The sequence below is a fragment of the Parambassis ranga genome, unplaced genomic scaffold, assembly GCF_900634625.1.
Source record: "Parambassis ranga unplaced genomic scaffold, fParRan2.1 scaffold_27_arrow_ctg1, whole genome shotgun sequence".
Classification (NCBI taxonomy): domain Eukaryota; kingdom Metazoa; phylum Chordata; class Actinopteri; family Ambassidae; genus Parambassis; species Parambassis ranga.
Genome location: NW_021144800.1, coordinates 667,893 through 684,658, shown reverse-complemented (window position 1 = coordinate 684,658; position 16,766 = coordinate 667,893). Strand labels below are relative to the sequence as shown.

Sequence of the window (16,766 nt, the reverse complement as noted above, 5' to 3'; positions counted from 1 at the left end):
GGCCGTCATTAATTGCTTCTGTCCTTCTTGTTCACATTTTCTTCTTTCAAAAAACTCCATGGCTTGTCTTTTAATGCAGGGTGCTTGGTCTTAAGTGCCAAAGCAGTTTTGAAGGCTTCGCCACATGTCACTCAGAGCAGACTTGTGTGAGAATCACCTGTTGCAATAAATCTGTATAGGACTCCTGATATAGTCTTTTAAATGCAGGTTTCTTTTTCTTTGAAGGGGTAGGCTCCTCTTCTTCTGTCCCCTCGTTAGGTCTTTCCCCTTTCCGAAGAAGCTCTCCAAAGACGTTTGTTTTTTATTCATGTTTGCTGCTTTTAGGCTTAATTTTGGGGCCGTATCCCGTGACCGAGACCAGCGTCTGCAGGTGCTTAAAGGCACAAGCGGATGAATCTGATCGATTTATAAATGAAACAGCTTTCAGACTCAGATAATGAATAATATATTTTTTGCTCAGTCGTTCTGTGCGGCCCGGTACCAAATGACCCACGGACCGGTACCGGTCCCCGGCCCGGTGGTTGGGGACCACTGCTATAACTGATGCATACTGTAACATACAGCTGCCAAATTTGGGTCACCTATGTAGGCTAGTACTAAGACTTAGTGTACCAAGTTTCATGGTTTGGCCTCTGGGGGGCGCTATAGTGAAAACATATGTATTACTCAACATAAATCCATCCTGTTTTTCAAATGCTTCTGTGAAATACCTGATATGACTTCAACAGCACAGCTTTCAGGTGTGAAATGGTCGCCTGTAATAGCTGATATCTGTTACACTGGTAACTGTCATGGTTTCAGCCAGGCCTTTTATTTTGTAGTTCATTTTCTGTTTGTATTAGTTTTAGTTTTACTAGTCACTTCCTGTTTTATTTTGAAACTCGATCTTCCCCTGGTGTTTCAGTTCTGTTTACTTCCCCTTCCTCATGTGTGCTCCCTTCCCCCACCTGTGATTACCTGCTCCGCCCTAATGTGCTTCACCTGTGTCCAATTGTCTTCCCTCCTGTGTTTAAAGCCTGTGTGTTTCCTGCCCCTTGTTGCCAGTTCGTCTTGTGAGTCTTCCATGCGACACAGCCGTCCAAGTAGCCTTTCCGCTCTTGTGATTATCCCTACGTCTTTTCGAGTAAGTTTTTGCACTCTTGTGATTTTTCCCTACGTGGTCTCGAGTAAGTTTGGATGCTCTTGTGTGTGACTTGGATTGGACTTGACTACTGCATTTTGCAGTACCTTGGATTACCTCTGCCTCGTGGACTGAACTCCTGTGTACCGAACCTTGCTTGAATTAAACTCTGAGTTTGCTTTCACCTAAGTCTGCATTTGTGTCCTCCGTCTCACAACCCCCCTGACACTAACAGCTCTGCAATCACAGTTTCTTCAGGAACTGCCATTCTAGTTAAATTAAGAGATCAACATTTTTAACCACCCAAAATTATTATTATTATTATAACGATTATATTATCAAAGGATTTTGAAAACCAACACAGTGCTATGACATAGTAATACTATATTATACTGCACCACTACAGTAATCAAAGTCCATTGAAAGTTATGAACTGAAGATAGAGAGGCTCAGAAACAAGTTAAATATTGTCCATTTATTGTTTACAAAGACATCTACAGTGCCCATGTTAGTCAGAATATGTCTATGTGTTTGCGCTGGCTACTGCACCAACAAAAACTCTTATCATAAACACTATGCCAATAACATTCTGACAAAAGTTTATGTGACAAACACACTAGACCACGTGGCCTAATGGATGGAGTGAGGCCACCGCTGTGTGTTTTGGTTGCGTACCGGAGCTCGGCTACGTTAGGAGCGGCTGGATAAACGGCGTTAGTCCGCGCGGGCTCGGTGCTTAGTTCTCAGGGAGGACATTTAAACGCAGCCATTGCGTCCTGCTCGGCAGAGAGGCGGACAGGTAAAGCAGCTGCTTGACAATCCAGGTTTTCTTTGCAGTGTAGTTTAATTTAAGATTAAAATATCAGCAAAACCGTAACATTAAGCCGCATATACGCATTGCAAGTTGCAGAGACACCGCGCACGTCTCATTTTAATTCAGCTGCTGCAGCCGACACTTCACGGCAGGTAAAGTGCATTTTAAACTGCCTGAAACATGACAAGCGATCTTTTTCACTTAATATAGTTTTTATTGAGGCCATTTAAAAACGCATATAGCGAACGGACCGCGGTATTAAACTGCTGAGCCCGTCCCGATGTGTTTCTGTTTGTTTTTGTAATTTTACCATGTTAAGAGCGCAGCATTGTGCAGTCTTTATGTTAGAAGTTACGCATGGTAATAAAAACCCTCTTTTTACACTTTTTTATTGCCGGTATTAAAAATGATACCGTCGCTACCTGTGTGCCCCGCCGTATACCTTAATGCCGCCCCACCCTATTTCTGGCTGAGATGGTTCATACATTTAGTAGCATTTAACATTTAAGATGCAGTTATGAGCACAGCATCCTGCTTCTGTTTGTCTTTTTACTAGATTACTTATAGATTACTGTGTGTTGCTCATGCTTGTCATGCAATGAACACAATCCTGATTTATTTTTTGTTTTGCAGGTTTTTGACACATATCAGACAGAATGCGAAGACGAAGACGGCTCGATCCAAAGCAGGATGCACAGTTTAATGCTAGTGCTGAAAGGGACAAAGTAGGATTTGACATCAAATTCATCAATGCCTTCAAAGGTAAGTTGAATCCCTTGATTTAATTATGATTAAATACATCAGCTTACTTTTTGTCATCTATTTGTTATGTGTATTAATTAGGTCGTGGCATCTTCACCACGGCTCCATTTGAAAAAGGAGACTTTCTGTTGGAATATCGAGGTGAACTCATAAGCAAGCAAGAATGCAGGGCTCTAGAGTGCGACCATTTTGGGCGCACATGCGACCTAATTTCTCAAAGGTGCAACCAAAAAATATCAGAGGTCGCACCGGTACGACTAGCTGTAAGAGGGAGATACGTTCTCCGCGACTCTCAAAAGTCTCCAACAACAGACACACAACAGGCCCATATCGTGGTCTAAACCAATCAGAGACGGCGAAGGGCGGGACCTCCGTGTGTGTATCTTTGAAAACGTGTCTGCTGCGGTCAGCAGAGACCGAAAATTCAGAAGAAGAACGCGGACATATGCTGCGCAGAGCGGATGCTGTGTGATAAAGCTTGTTCCATGCAGCACGAGAACAGAGAGATCTGTTCGTGTTCCCAAGGTGACGAGAACAAAGTCCGTTTCGGCCCGGACTTTTTAAAACGTGTGTGCAGAACTCATACGGCCCTCTCACTGTAGCGCGCAGCGCACACACAGACAGACGGGTATTAAAGACGTTTCGCTGCAGAAACCGCAGTTTAAGTGAACATGCAGCGGAGGAGCAGGATTTGTTGCTACTATGCGGGTTTGCTAATTTGCTGTTGACCTGAATGAGTGACGATAACGAGCCGGTCATGTTTAGGGAGGGGGCTTGACGTGCTTGTAGCATTATAACAGACTGAACAGCAGGTCTGACGGACAGTGTTATCTGACCTGTGTGGTTCATCCATGAAGGCTGAGTCACTCTGACTGACAGCAGTCAGCTGGTTTTAAGGAGTTATAGTACATGGTTACATGATGAACACCCATTAAAAAGTATTGTTATTATCCTGCTATAGTGGAGCATTGTCTGTCAGTATGATGTCTGCATACAGCTAAAACTGTAACAGACAGAATGAAAAGTCTGTCAGCTGGAGCTCAGCTTTAGAAAGAGAGGAGACAGAGGCAGAGAGGAAGAGAGGTGAGGAAGATGAGAGAAGTACTGTAGCTGCATTAGAAACGTGAATCTCAATCACAGCTATTAAATAAAGGTGTATATAATTTAAATAATTTTTAATTCCCATTGCCAGATAGATAAGTGAGGAGTGACAGCCAGAAAATACAGAGAGAAAGCAAACAGGGAAATGAAGAGTGCTGTAACTTTGAATCTTCATCATGGATTTCTGACAGGTAGACTGTAGATGTAGCTGCAGATGATGAGAGAAGATGAAAAGAACTTCTGCATTAAGACAGGTGTCAAGTTAAGGCCTGATCCATAACATCTATGGACAGCATTTAAAAAAACAAACTGCTGTGTGATGTGTGATGTGGTGCACCTAACTTTTGTGCCGGTGCACCCAAGAAAAAAAGGTTAGGCGCACCGGTGCAACCAGTGCAAAAAGTTAGTCTAGAGCCCTGGAATGTGAAAGAAGACAGAGACTTTACCATGACAAGCTGAAGGTGTTCATGTTTGAGTTCCATTTTGATGGAAAACTCTGGTGGTGTGTATTATATTTCGCTTTGTCTAATCAAAACTAAATGACACAGCTTTTGGTTTAGTGAACACAGAAATAATATTAAATTAAGGATCTAAGCCTCTGGAATGAAGGTATAAATATATATAATGAAGGTATAAATATATATAATGAAGGTATAATATATATATATATATAAAAAAAAGGTATTAAATCAAAGACGTTTTTGAACTTAAATAATAGAATCTTCAAGTATTAAAATGTTAATTTATATTAGACCAACTAAGAGCTGCCTAATTATAAATTATTGTTGTGGTTTTGTAGTGTTGATGCAGCCAAAGAGGATGGGACATTTGGAAGACTAATAAATGACAACCACATAAACCCAAACGCCAAGATGAAGTGCTTGACCCTGCAAGGGAAGCCACGCTTGTGTTTGTTTGCAACCCGAGACATAAGTCCAGGAGAAGAGCTCACCTATAATTATGGCAACTCAGACTGGCCATGGAGATCCAAAGTGGTAAAAACGTTTTGTGAAACTGATAGTTCTGATAGTGGTTATGGTCTAACTATGGAACAATGTATATTGTCCTTGTAGCTTTAGTTTGAATGTGCTTGTTTACAACATTCATGTGTTAGACATTAATGTATTAAAATACATACTACATACAGTGTGAAAGAGACTGACTATGTTGTCATTCGTCTGATGATTGTTGTTAAACTCTTCAGGAATCTGCAGAAAGTTCGATGGAGGAGCAGCACGCTGTGTCATCATCCTCATCAGAGCCTTCTACACGTGCTTCCAAGGTGCCAACAAGACGGTGGCAAAAAAAGGCTAGAGCTACATCAGCTGGTCCTCTCAGAAGCTTTGATAAGGTAAGAAAAGTACTGTGCTACCACAGGTATATTGCCAAACTGAAGTGTTTAATTACATCTAGTGAGGGGGCAGCAGTGGTTAGCACTGTAACCCTCACAGCAAGCTCTTTGTTACTGATGCTACCACAAACATGCACAGTTTTAAGTTGGGAAATTCTCCTTCCACAACTTGGAATTTGAATCATCAAAGGTGTCATAAGACATTCTATACCTTATGAAATCAGTCAGTGAGGCTTAAAGCAAAGTTTTCACCGCGGAGTAGGTTTTTTTATTCAACCTCAAATATCCTATGGGATGGTACATTTCCAGTATGTGAGTATGTTAATTTGTATTGTTTGTCCATGCTGAATCTGCTACAGTCTGTGAATGAAAACAACCAGAGTTTGACAAGTCCGGAACTTGGTCCACTCAGCCAGCATGAAACGGTAAATGAAATGTAGGCCTTCATTACTTTGCGTGTGGCAAAGTACATTCTTTATGGATGTATATCCATTACTAATTTCCTCCATGATGTATTTGTTACAGGAGATGGCCGTGGGCAACCAGGCTGACATGGATGAAGGCAACCAGGCTGAGATGGCCGAGGGCAACCAGGCTGAGATGGATGAAGGCAGGAACTTGACAAGTCCACTGCTTGGTCCACACAGCCAGAATGAAACGGTACATAAAATTTAGCACTTCATTCTTTGCGTGTGGCAATGCGTAAGTCCACCAACACGTAATGTAGGTATGTGTGTATGTAGTCACCTGAATGTGACATGGTTTATATGGACAGTGATTTGTAAGGACTTTAAAATGTAGTTTAGTATATGATCTGAATGTGTGAGTTTGTGTACAGTCACCTGAACGTAATATGGTTTATATGGACAGTGTTTTGTAAGCCCCCCCACGTATGTCTTAGTAAAAGCATGCAGGTTTAACCTCTAAAATCTCAATTTGTACATTCTTTGTGGATGTATATCCATTACTAATTTCCTCCATGATGTATTTGTTACAGGAGATGGTCGAGGGCGACCAGGCTGAGATGGATGAAGGCAACCAGGCTGACATGGATGAAGGCAGGAACTTGACAAGTCCACTGCTTGGTCCACACAGCCAGAATGAAACGGTACATAAAATTTAGCACTTCATTCTTTGCGTGTGGCAATGCGTAAGTCCACCAACACGTAATGTAGGTATGTGTGTATGTAGTCACCTGAATGTGAAATGTGTTTTGTAAGTACTCTCTCCTGAAAGTGAAAGTTGGCATAGGATCTGAATGTGTGTGTGTATTAAGCAGTAAACCACCAATCCTCAAGGTGCGGTTGATAGTGTCATCAGTTTGTTTTTAGAAGTTCTTGGACAAGCTGAATTTTATCTGGTTTAGTATAATGTGTCTAAAAAACTGTATGTCTAAAAAACTATAAAGGTTGTAAAGCAAGTATTTCTTTACAGTACGTTTCTTCCTCAATTTTGGTATTAACAAAACCTAACATGAGAAAACGGATATCAATGCAGATGTAGTTTTTAACCGTTGGCTCTTTTTTACTGTTTTAGGGAACCACTGAAAATGGCACGAAACAGTTCATCGGTTCTAATGAAATGGATCCAGTTGTCTGCAATAAAAAGGTACAGTATATTGTATGCCATGTTAATATTAGGTTACGTTTATATGGTTTTCTAGCTATCAGTATGTGACTTTTCACATTATTAAATATTACCATACATTTTCACCAACGGTGTCAGAAGCATCAGCTTGTGTGCACAACAGTATCATCCTTGGACAAGTGCATCCAGTGTGTGGGACCTGTATCCTTCTTGAAGTGGCTTGGATATAAGTGCAAAGGTAAGCTGCAGTATTTAGTACAGTGGTGTAGTACAGGGCCGTAGGTGGACGTGCACTCCTTACATCTACCTAAAACATAGGTGCACCTGAAAGGGAAGGTGTCTAATACAACAGTCCAAAAATAAATCCTTCTAACGTTTGTGCATACAAACTGATGCAACTGGATGCCAATTGTCAGATATGTTGTTTGTTGTGTCGTGTTCTGTCATAGCCTACTGACACATGCAATAATCATTTTTGTCAATTTAATTATATTAAATAAAGTCTAAATGTGGTGTTGTATGTAGTTCAACACCACCAAGAAATAAAGCCTCCACATTTAAAACTATTGAAACACTGAACCTTCAGGATGGAGGATTTATTGTGGCATTTTTATGGTACACTACATGTATTTTTATCTAGTTGCATGTAATAAACTGATCCTTTGGTGTATGCATTCTCATTTACAGTATCTCACAAAGGTGAGCCCACCCCTCATATTTTTGTTGTATCTGTTGTATCTTTTCATGGGATAATACTATAGAAACAAAACTTTGATACAACCTAAAGGAGTCATTGTACAGCTCGTATAACAGTATAGATTTACTAAAAATAACTCCACATACAGCCATTAAAATAATTTAATTAAATTAAAATTTAATTAAAAAATATAAACAGCTGGCAACAAAAGTGGGTACTATGCTAAAGGTTGTCCCGATTCTTGTCTTTTAATTCTTTTTATTCGCTCTATTAAAATTAAAACAACATTTCTATTGTTTCTGTGTAAATCATTGCTATGACACAAGACATTTTTAATTTACCCATAAAATTAAAACTTTTAAAATGTGTTACAGTTTGTTTGGGTGTCTGGCATAAAAAATGCCTTGAGTGAATTACAGATGACCTCCAGCACCATTCACAGGTGAGTCCCTATATAAGGTTTCTTGAATATCTAACATCTCTTGCTGTTTCCAATTATTTAATTTGTTTCTCATTCTTTCAGGAGCCACAGTCTTCTATATGTTCTGTGGACAATCTGGTGTCAGATGAGGACAATTCAGAAGTGGGTAACCTATCAGATTTTGATCACAGCCTGTCTGATGAGGAGTACATACCAGATTGGGAGTCACAAAATGATAATGATTCAGATACAAGCATACCCTCGATGTCTAGCGGTAGAGAGGTTACAGAAAAAACTGTTATGGCTGAAGGAACATCTCATGGATCAGATGCAGACATCCAAGTTTGGCCTAGCCAATCCAAGGCTCCACCACCTCTTAAAGACCATGTGATTCCCAGTGCTGCTAAAAAAAAAAATCACATTTAGGTACATCCACCAAAAAGGCATCAAAGAAAAAGCCAAAGGATGAAGCACAGCTTCTCAATCACAACTCAAGTCAATTGACTATGACCATAAAAAATTACTGTTACATTTGTGGTAAGCCACAAAGCAAAATTTCTCGCCACCTGAGAACACATAAAACGCACGCTGAAGTTGTATGTTTGTATGTTTTTTCCCTACCTGAGCACTCACAAGAGCGGAAAACACTATTAGAGAAAATGAGAAATAAGGGAAATTTTAGACATAACGTTGCAGTTTTACAAGATGGACCATTGAAAGTTAAGAGAAAACCTAAAACTACTACTAAGATACTGAAAAGGAACCTGGAAGAACCAGAGTGCTGGGTTTGGCTGCTGCTCTACAGACTGCATCCAGTCACCGGATTCCAGGTGGTGTGTGGAAGCTCCTGACAGCCATGAAACAGGATGAGGTTGCTTCGGTTGTGCGAAATGACCTGTGTATTGTTCAGTTTGCCCAGTCCCTCTACAACAGACATGGGCAAGATGCTACAAAGAGTGAATACATGAGACAGAAGCTCAGGGAAGTTGGTCGCTTGTTGGTGTGTCTGCGCTCGGAATTCTCAATACAAAACCTGGAGGAGGCTGTGAGAGAAGTAGTTTGAGGCCACCCTCAAACTACTTCTCTCAATGGAGAAAGGACATCTTTCCAGAATGCAGGGAAAATCATTGGATGAGATTGAACTTGAGGGTATGTATATCTTGAGTGATTATTTAGTCTGAACACAGTGCATGTGTACACTGTCTTCATTTGACCTTTATTCACACCATGTCCCAGAGGAAATTGTGTTTAGTGATGATGAATGAGAATGAGTCCGATGATAGTGGAACGGAATTCACAACGGCAACAGAGTGTGAAACTCGTGAACCTGTTGATGCTGCTTCAGAGTCTACAGTCACAGAGCCGCTCCATGACACGGGAGGTTTTGGTAAGTTGCCTTACACTATACTTGTGTTTCTGATGATGAAATGTATTTTACCACGACAAAAACTTTTTTCCATATGTGTTCAGCAGAAGCTGTGTCAACAGTGACATCCACGGTAAATGAGACTGTCTCTGTATCTGAAGGTAAGGCAAGTTTAGTTGCAGAGCAATGTTACATAAGGCGTAAACAAATTCATGGAGACGATGGAAAACACATTTCAAAAAGTTGATATAAAGACACAAATCAAATTCAAAAGAATAAAATAGATAACTATATAGTGTTGTGTATTTTAGAAGTTTAGATCATTACATTTACATTACATGTATGCATTTAGCAGATGCCTTTGTCTAAAGCAACTTAAAAGAAGAGGATTAACATTCAAATGAAAACAAACACAATCAAAAACCTTACTAAGAGTGCAACACTGGTGCTTTGAATTTGATGTAAGCAGTGTAGCAGTGTGCTCTTTTTGGCTGGTTGAAAATCAGACGTGCAGCTGCATACTGGAGCAGAAGCACCGGCTGGAACACCTATTAGGAGGGCATTGCAGTAGGTAAGAGAGGCGAGGTCTGGATCAGGAGCTGGGTTGCATGTTGAGTTAGGTGCGGCAAGACTGGGCTACAGAGGCCCCAAGTAGACATGCACGTCTTAACGTAGTATTGTCTTCACACAAGGAGGGCTGACACGTCAGTGTTACCCCTACTATTATGATGCAATAGTAGCTGCACTATTGATTGCACCTAGCAGTGCTAGTAGTTAGCACCTTCTGATGGGTTCCGGGTATGTTTGAAATCAGGTGGTTTAACCCACAAGCAGATTTTCCTCCTGGGAGTTTCAGCTGGAGTCTGTGGTGGATGTGACAGAGGAGAACAACACGCCTCACCCCCTTCATGCCACGCTGCATGAACAGCACTGGGACTACCCAAGAGCAGCACAGAACGCCACAGGAGGTCTTTCCTGAAAGTGGCCATCAGACTGATTTTTAGTGACACTTCTACTACTTATACTCTTCTACTTTAATTGTAACTTGATACCTCTGGCAAAATCATTTTAATATTTAATTTTAAACATTGCACTCGACTACATAAAGAGTATTTTCATTATTTTTCAGCTGCAGCTTATGTGAAACTTCGTCTCAGTGGTGAAATTATGATGAATTGGTAAAAAAATGATTTAATCCTAGGAATAAGTAAACAGGAATCTGTGGCAATAGGTAAATGTATTAACACACTTGTTTGTGTCTGTGTCTTCTGTTTTTCTACAAGATGCTTGTCCAGATAATGAAGTAAGAAGAGCACCAAAGAAACCATGGTCCAAGGCTGAGGTCAACGCAGTAATGCGACATTTTAAAGATCACATATCTAAAGGACAACTGGCAACCAAAACTGAATGCACTCACTGCAAGATGGCTGAAGGGTCTGTTTTAGCACAGAGGACAGTGCAAAATATCAGGGACTTTGTTAGAAACCGAGGAGTAACTGCAAAAAGACAGTCACAGAAGGAAATGTAATGTATGTAAATCCACAGATTTGCACATAGAAACTAAGTTTCTAAAAGCAATCAGTTACTAATATGGGAGAGTAACTACGTTGTAGTAACAGATTTAATATAAAGTTATTAGAGTTAAAGTTTGTTTTGTATGCATGTGTGACATGCTTTTTTTACATTTGATTAATGTAAATGCACTTATAATCAAATTGAATTTAAATTCTGTGCAAAGAAGAGTACACGGTTGTGTTATTTAAGTTATCTTTATATTGAAACCTCCCATATTTATTTTGTAGAATGTTCCTGTTAAAATATATTAGCAAGAAGGAAAATGTAAGTGCATTCATTTTTATGCACCTCTTTCTGTTTATATGTTTATTATTTTTAGTTTTGGATTTGTGCAATAAAACGTAGAATAACAATTCGTTAAACAACCTGTCCATTTAATCCTGTGTTGTCAGGTGTGTATTTATGTTAATCCATGTTAATTTAAAAGTGACGTCATAGTCCAGATAATGCATTTTCTTGTTCTCATAAACCACAGATTTATCAAAAAGTGAAATGTCTGCTCAAACCACAGTTGGAGCAGGGTCATGTGTATAGAGTTCTGTTGCGTGTATCTGAACTCTGAAGTGACCCAAATTTGTTTCAATTTTTTTAGAGTAACCTAAGCCAACTCCCATAGCTCTAGGACCATGGGAAAGGGTAGCCCATCTAAACCACCTTCAGGCCTGTTTCGAGAAATTGTCCATCTAAACCATAAAAACCCTTGTGTGTGTGTGTGTGTGTGTGTGTATGTGTGTGTGTGTATGTGTGTGTGTGTGTGTCTGTGTGTGTCAGTGTGTGTGTGTGTGGTCAGCCTTCATCCTTCCTGTCAGCAGAGCAAAGCTGTATCAGTGTCTCATCCAGGTCTCAGCTCCTCAGGCTTTCTTCAGAAGAGCTGTCACTGTTGGAGTATCTGTTGCACAAGTGCTGCACATATCTGATCTAAGTTCTTTCTGAATCCTCACATTTAAAGTTACAGAGAACTTTTACAAACTCCCTTCTTGTTGGCTGCTACAAGCCGACAGCCTCCACACATCAGAGGCCTGCACACCATGAGCTTCCTGCACTTCCTGCTGTTGATGACAGCTCTCTCTCAGATTGGGAGATTAGACTGATGTGACTGTGACATCATGACGTCACTATTCAGAGCCTGCTGTTTAACATGCTGCTCACAGAGAGACAGAAACAGCAGCAGCACTCTGTGAACCAGGTCCACTCTACTTGGAGGAAGTAAAACGCCTCATTTCATCAAGATGGAGACACTAAAGAACACAACCAGCAGCTGTGACACATCAGCTTTTCCTCTTAATCTACTCAGTTCATGGATGTTCTGACACACGTCCTGCCTCGTGCTTCAACAGGAAGACTCATCAAGTTGATAGCAGCTTCACAATAAGTGTGTATAAGTATTCAAACACTAAACTGTGACTTCAGTGAGTCTCCTTTATTTGAACTGATTCATAAAATGATCATAAACACATGACAAATGAAATCTATTCAAACTCTGAAGTTCACCTCATCATATCCCAGTGGCAGACAGAACAGGCCCCCTGAGTGACAGCAAAGCAGTGAGCCCCCTGCTGGTGATCAGCTGCATGTACCAGAAGCAGACAGAGATTTCTGATATGATGTTAAAGGTGTCACAGAGGAGGATCCGACTGTCTGACCTCTGATTCTTCTGTCAGCATCAGACACATCACAGTTTGATCAGTTTTCAGATCACACACAGCAGCATCAGTAACACTGAGCAGACATTACACACTCCATCAAACACACACACACACTGCTCACTTATAACAGGGATAATAAGTAAAGTTCTTTACAATAAATTCACATTCACATTTTATTATCACTTCACACATGGCACAGTATATATGGCAGAGAGTTAAAGGTGGAATATGTAGTCAGAGTTAATACCAAATATTGACACTAGGTGGCAGCACTTCAGCCTCCATCCACTGCTGCACTACCAGCACCACTCTCAGTGCTTTTTGTTTCCATTGACTGTACAACATGATTCAATCCATGTTATTTATATGACAAACTATGTGTAGTGTTTCTATGTGTGTAGCTGACATGTTGCTCAGCTTCCATTGGACACATATACTAGATGGAAGCTGCAGCAGGATTGGCTGATGACTGATCACAGGTGTGAACAATCAGCCGGTGACGAGTGGAGCAGGAGCAGCTGCCCATGCTGCAGAGACACAAACAGCAGCAGCACTCTGTGACCCATGTCCACTCTGTGTGTCCTCCAGACAGTCTGGAAATGAGAGGAGACAGAACATTATCATACATGTTGCATAAGTAAAGTCACATGACATGCACCACTGTAAATAAAGGAAACCACATATTTTTAAGACACTTAGAGCACAGAGCCCAAGAAATAATATAATCTAAAGCTCACAAGACACAAGACGAACAGAACAGAACAGAACAAATACTTTATTTATCCCAAACTGGGAAATGTTTTCTATTGCAGCAGCAATGTACAGGGTCAGTATCATCCTATCTGCTGGTAAAAGTCTTTCTCCCCGTCGGGGAATCGAACCCCGGTCTTCCGCGTGACAGGCGGAGATACTATCCACTATACTAACGAGGAATGCTGACAACCACCATCTGTCATAGCAGCAGCCACCTGGTGCGGTCATGTGTCAGCTGGGGTGTGACGGAGTGGCTACGTCAGTAACTGTGGGCAGACTGCAGGTGTGTGTGCACCCAGACACACACAGGTCCCAGCTGAGAGCAGCCGGACCTTCCTGTCCTCCTGTCCATCGCTGTCCAAGGTGAACCGACACCACCAGACCACAGGGCCATTATTTATTTAGCAGGAAAGAAGAAGATGCTCTGCAGCATTCAGGTGTGTTAACACAGTGCAGAGAGAGGAAGACATGAACAATGGTGTCAGAGCAGCAGCTGTTGCTGCATCAACCTGGAAATCAAACTGTTTATATATATGCACAAACTGTACGTTCATAAGTCACATGACATGCACACTGTAAATAAAGGAAACCACATATTTTAAGACTCTTAGAACACAGACAGAAGTATGAATTATATATGGTTACAATCAAAAATAATTGAATGCAAATAAATGATTTTGTGGAATTTAAATCAAAACCTAAAAACACCAGAATCAGCAAATCACATGTTTGCATTACAGTGGTCCCTCCTATAACCAGTTCACCTCTCACCTTGTTTTTCTCTTACAGCTCATTGAGTTCTGGTCCGGATAGTCCGTAGACCAGTGTCAGTCCATCTCCAGAATGCAGAATGCTGCTGAAAACAGGTTTGATCTTTGGTTTCATTCTGTAATACTGGACTTATTTCCTACGAAGGTTTGAACTCTGACAGTGTTTAAACAGAGAGAACGGAGTTTAAAGTGTGCAGTGAGGGGTTCACAGCCTTAAAGCATCTAGAATAATCAAACATGGAGCTGACTACTTCCAGAGCTCCGCTGTCATGGCTCTGCAGGAGGCCAGCACCTGGTCGGCCTGTTCGAGGACACCAACCTGTGCGCCATCCACGCCAAGAGGCTCACCATCACGCCCAAAGACATCCAGCTGGCCCGCTGCATCCACGGAGAGAGAGCTTGAAGTGTCCGCGGCTCCTCAAACCGTGGACCAGAGAAGTAATGAGCGTCAGTGCTGAGTTACAGCGAGACTCAACTGGTGAAAACACCGAATACGGCGCAATATGGCAGAGAAATTACCAGTGAGTCGGAAAAGCCACAACCAGAAAATGTCTTGATGCAGAAAGATGTGAGACAAGAGTGGTTATCGGTACGACTTCACCTGGCGACGACTGGCCGAGCAGAAGCGGCTACATGCTACGCTGCGGTGGCCACAGTACTTCCAGACAGGTAGGCTGATCACGTATGAGTTTTTTATTATTAGTATGTTTCATCACTGCGTAGCCAGTTTACTCAGCGTTCAGTTACTTGTTGAGCTGAATGTTTTGCCAGTAGGAGAAGACGCTGTCAGCTTTCACCAGGCTACGTTTGCTAACGTGATGCTAACGTGATGCTAACAGGCTCTGGTCGGCAGCTTTCTGCGTTTTATGCAGGTTTTATTCCATTTACCAGTTTTTCTGAGTGTCTGTTTAATCGGTAATCAAACGAACTTGACGTGGATACTCTTGTTGTTGTTGGTAAATATGAAAATAATTATTGAAATGAAACCTGATTGAACCTTATTCAAAAGAATTTCAAAGTTGATTCAAAAAGAATTTTGAACTGAAAAAAATCAACATCAAAACATAAATGTTCAGTTTCAAATTTTAGTGTTTGAATGAATTTTATTTTTTCAGGTGAACAAAACTTATGACCCCGATTTGGCGCCATAGGAGGCGGTCCTTGAACACACCATGAGAACCGCAGAGACTCAATCCAAGGCAGCTCCTCTGCAGGCTGAATGTTCCGCTCGTGTTTTCTGTGTGTGGATGAAAGAGTCCAGATGAGTGTGGGAGCAGCGCTGCAGGCCGACAGTGAAGGAGCTGCTAGCGGACTGTGTCTCTTCATGTTCAGCTCATGTGGAGCTCTGATGATCTCTGCACTTTGCTGCTGGAGAGAGTCCGCGCGCTGCGCAGCGGCTTCTCCCTCTTCTTCCTCTCAGAGATGAAGTCAGACTATCAGAGCTCCATCAGAAGCTGTTTTCCAGCTGAGCCGCATGTTGCTTCAGAGACTCAGAGGACAACCCGACATCTGTGACGTCACTTCGTCCCAGAGTCCGGCTGTTGCAGCAGCATCAACAGACGCCTCGCTTCAGTCTTCTCCATGACTAAAGCAGGTTGGTATAACACTACACTCTACTAGAATTCCAAGTGTAGCAGTATTTCAGGGCCTTTCTGATATGAAGTCTCATGTTTTGCCTCGTGGTGGCGTGTTTTATTTTTATTAGGAAGAGTTAACAGACGAAGAGAGACGACCTTCATCAAGTGTTGGCCCACAGATATGGACGTCACTAGGGTTGACAGACAGGGGGGGCTAATCAACATTGCACCTATCAACCACCAATCCAGCTGTTCATCTGTGGAAAAGTCTTCTGCCAGTGACTCAGAAACAGCATCTCAGTCTATAATCTTTTCTTATTATTTCAGAAATAGTCGCGCTGTAAATGTCTCTTTTGTCCCTGCAATAGTTGTGTGGCAAAAGTTGAAAAATGAAGCTGTGCTACATGAAAGAAGCGCTGTTTACTGTGAGCGTCTGAGAGCGAGCTCCCCTGTTCATCCGGAACGTCCTGACGTAACTTCCGGGTTAGCGTAACAAAACATAGCAGCGCTAATAAGTCAAATAAAAGTTTCCAGTAAGAAATAACAGTGTATAACAGGGGTGTGCAGAACAATGCACCTTCCGGCTGAGATAACAGTCCGCTACGCGTCTATTGTTGCGTTCAGGGCCGCTTTTCAGATGTGTAGACGACTCAGCTAGTTAGTGGAGATACTTCTCTTGTCTTCAGAAGACATCTTTGATATACCACGTCAGAGGCACAAGGCTCTACAATTGGATATTTGAGCCCCTCGTGATATCGCTCGATGGTCCGATTGGACACTGACTCGCCCGTAGAATAATACAGCCAGTCTACATCACACAGACATGCCTGAAGTGTCCTCTTTTCGAGGAAAGAAACAGAACGTCTCTAGCTATTACTTTCCTAATGTATGAGCGGCTTTGTAAGACATATGCTCTCATGTCATATACGACATGGTCAACTCCGAAATAATCAAGATAATAATAATAAACAAAATATTGCCGCAAATTATAGGGGGGCTTTGGATTATTTTAGGGAGGCTGAAGCCCCCCTATAATAGGGCTAGCGACGTCCACGGTATTAAATAATAATGATTAAAATATTTAGTACCTTATATTTGCACAACATGTACCTAATACATACATACAGTATTGACTATAGTATAATGATAGGAGATGTTAATACGATATTAACCAGTAATGATACAGCAAATAGAAATATAAGAAACGACACTAGTAGATATGAATT

General features: G+C 41.4%; 1 non-coding gene across 1 annotated transcript; it reads right to left on the bottom strand.

Annotated features, from left to right (window-relative positions):
- Positions 1-13,300: 13,300 nt before the first annotated feature.
- On the bottom strand, positions 13,301-13,372 carry trnad-guc (transfer RNA aspartic acid (anticodon GUC)). The gene has a single exon. It is a non-coding gene; the product is annotated as a tRNA-Asp (tRNA).
- Positions 13,373-16,766: the final 3,394 nt, after the last annotated feature.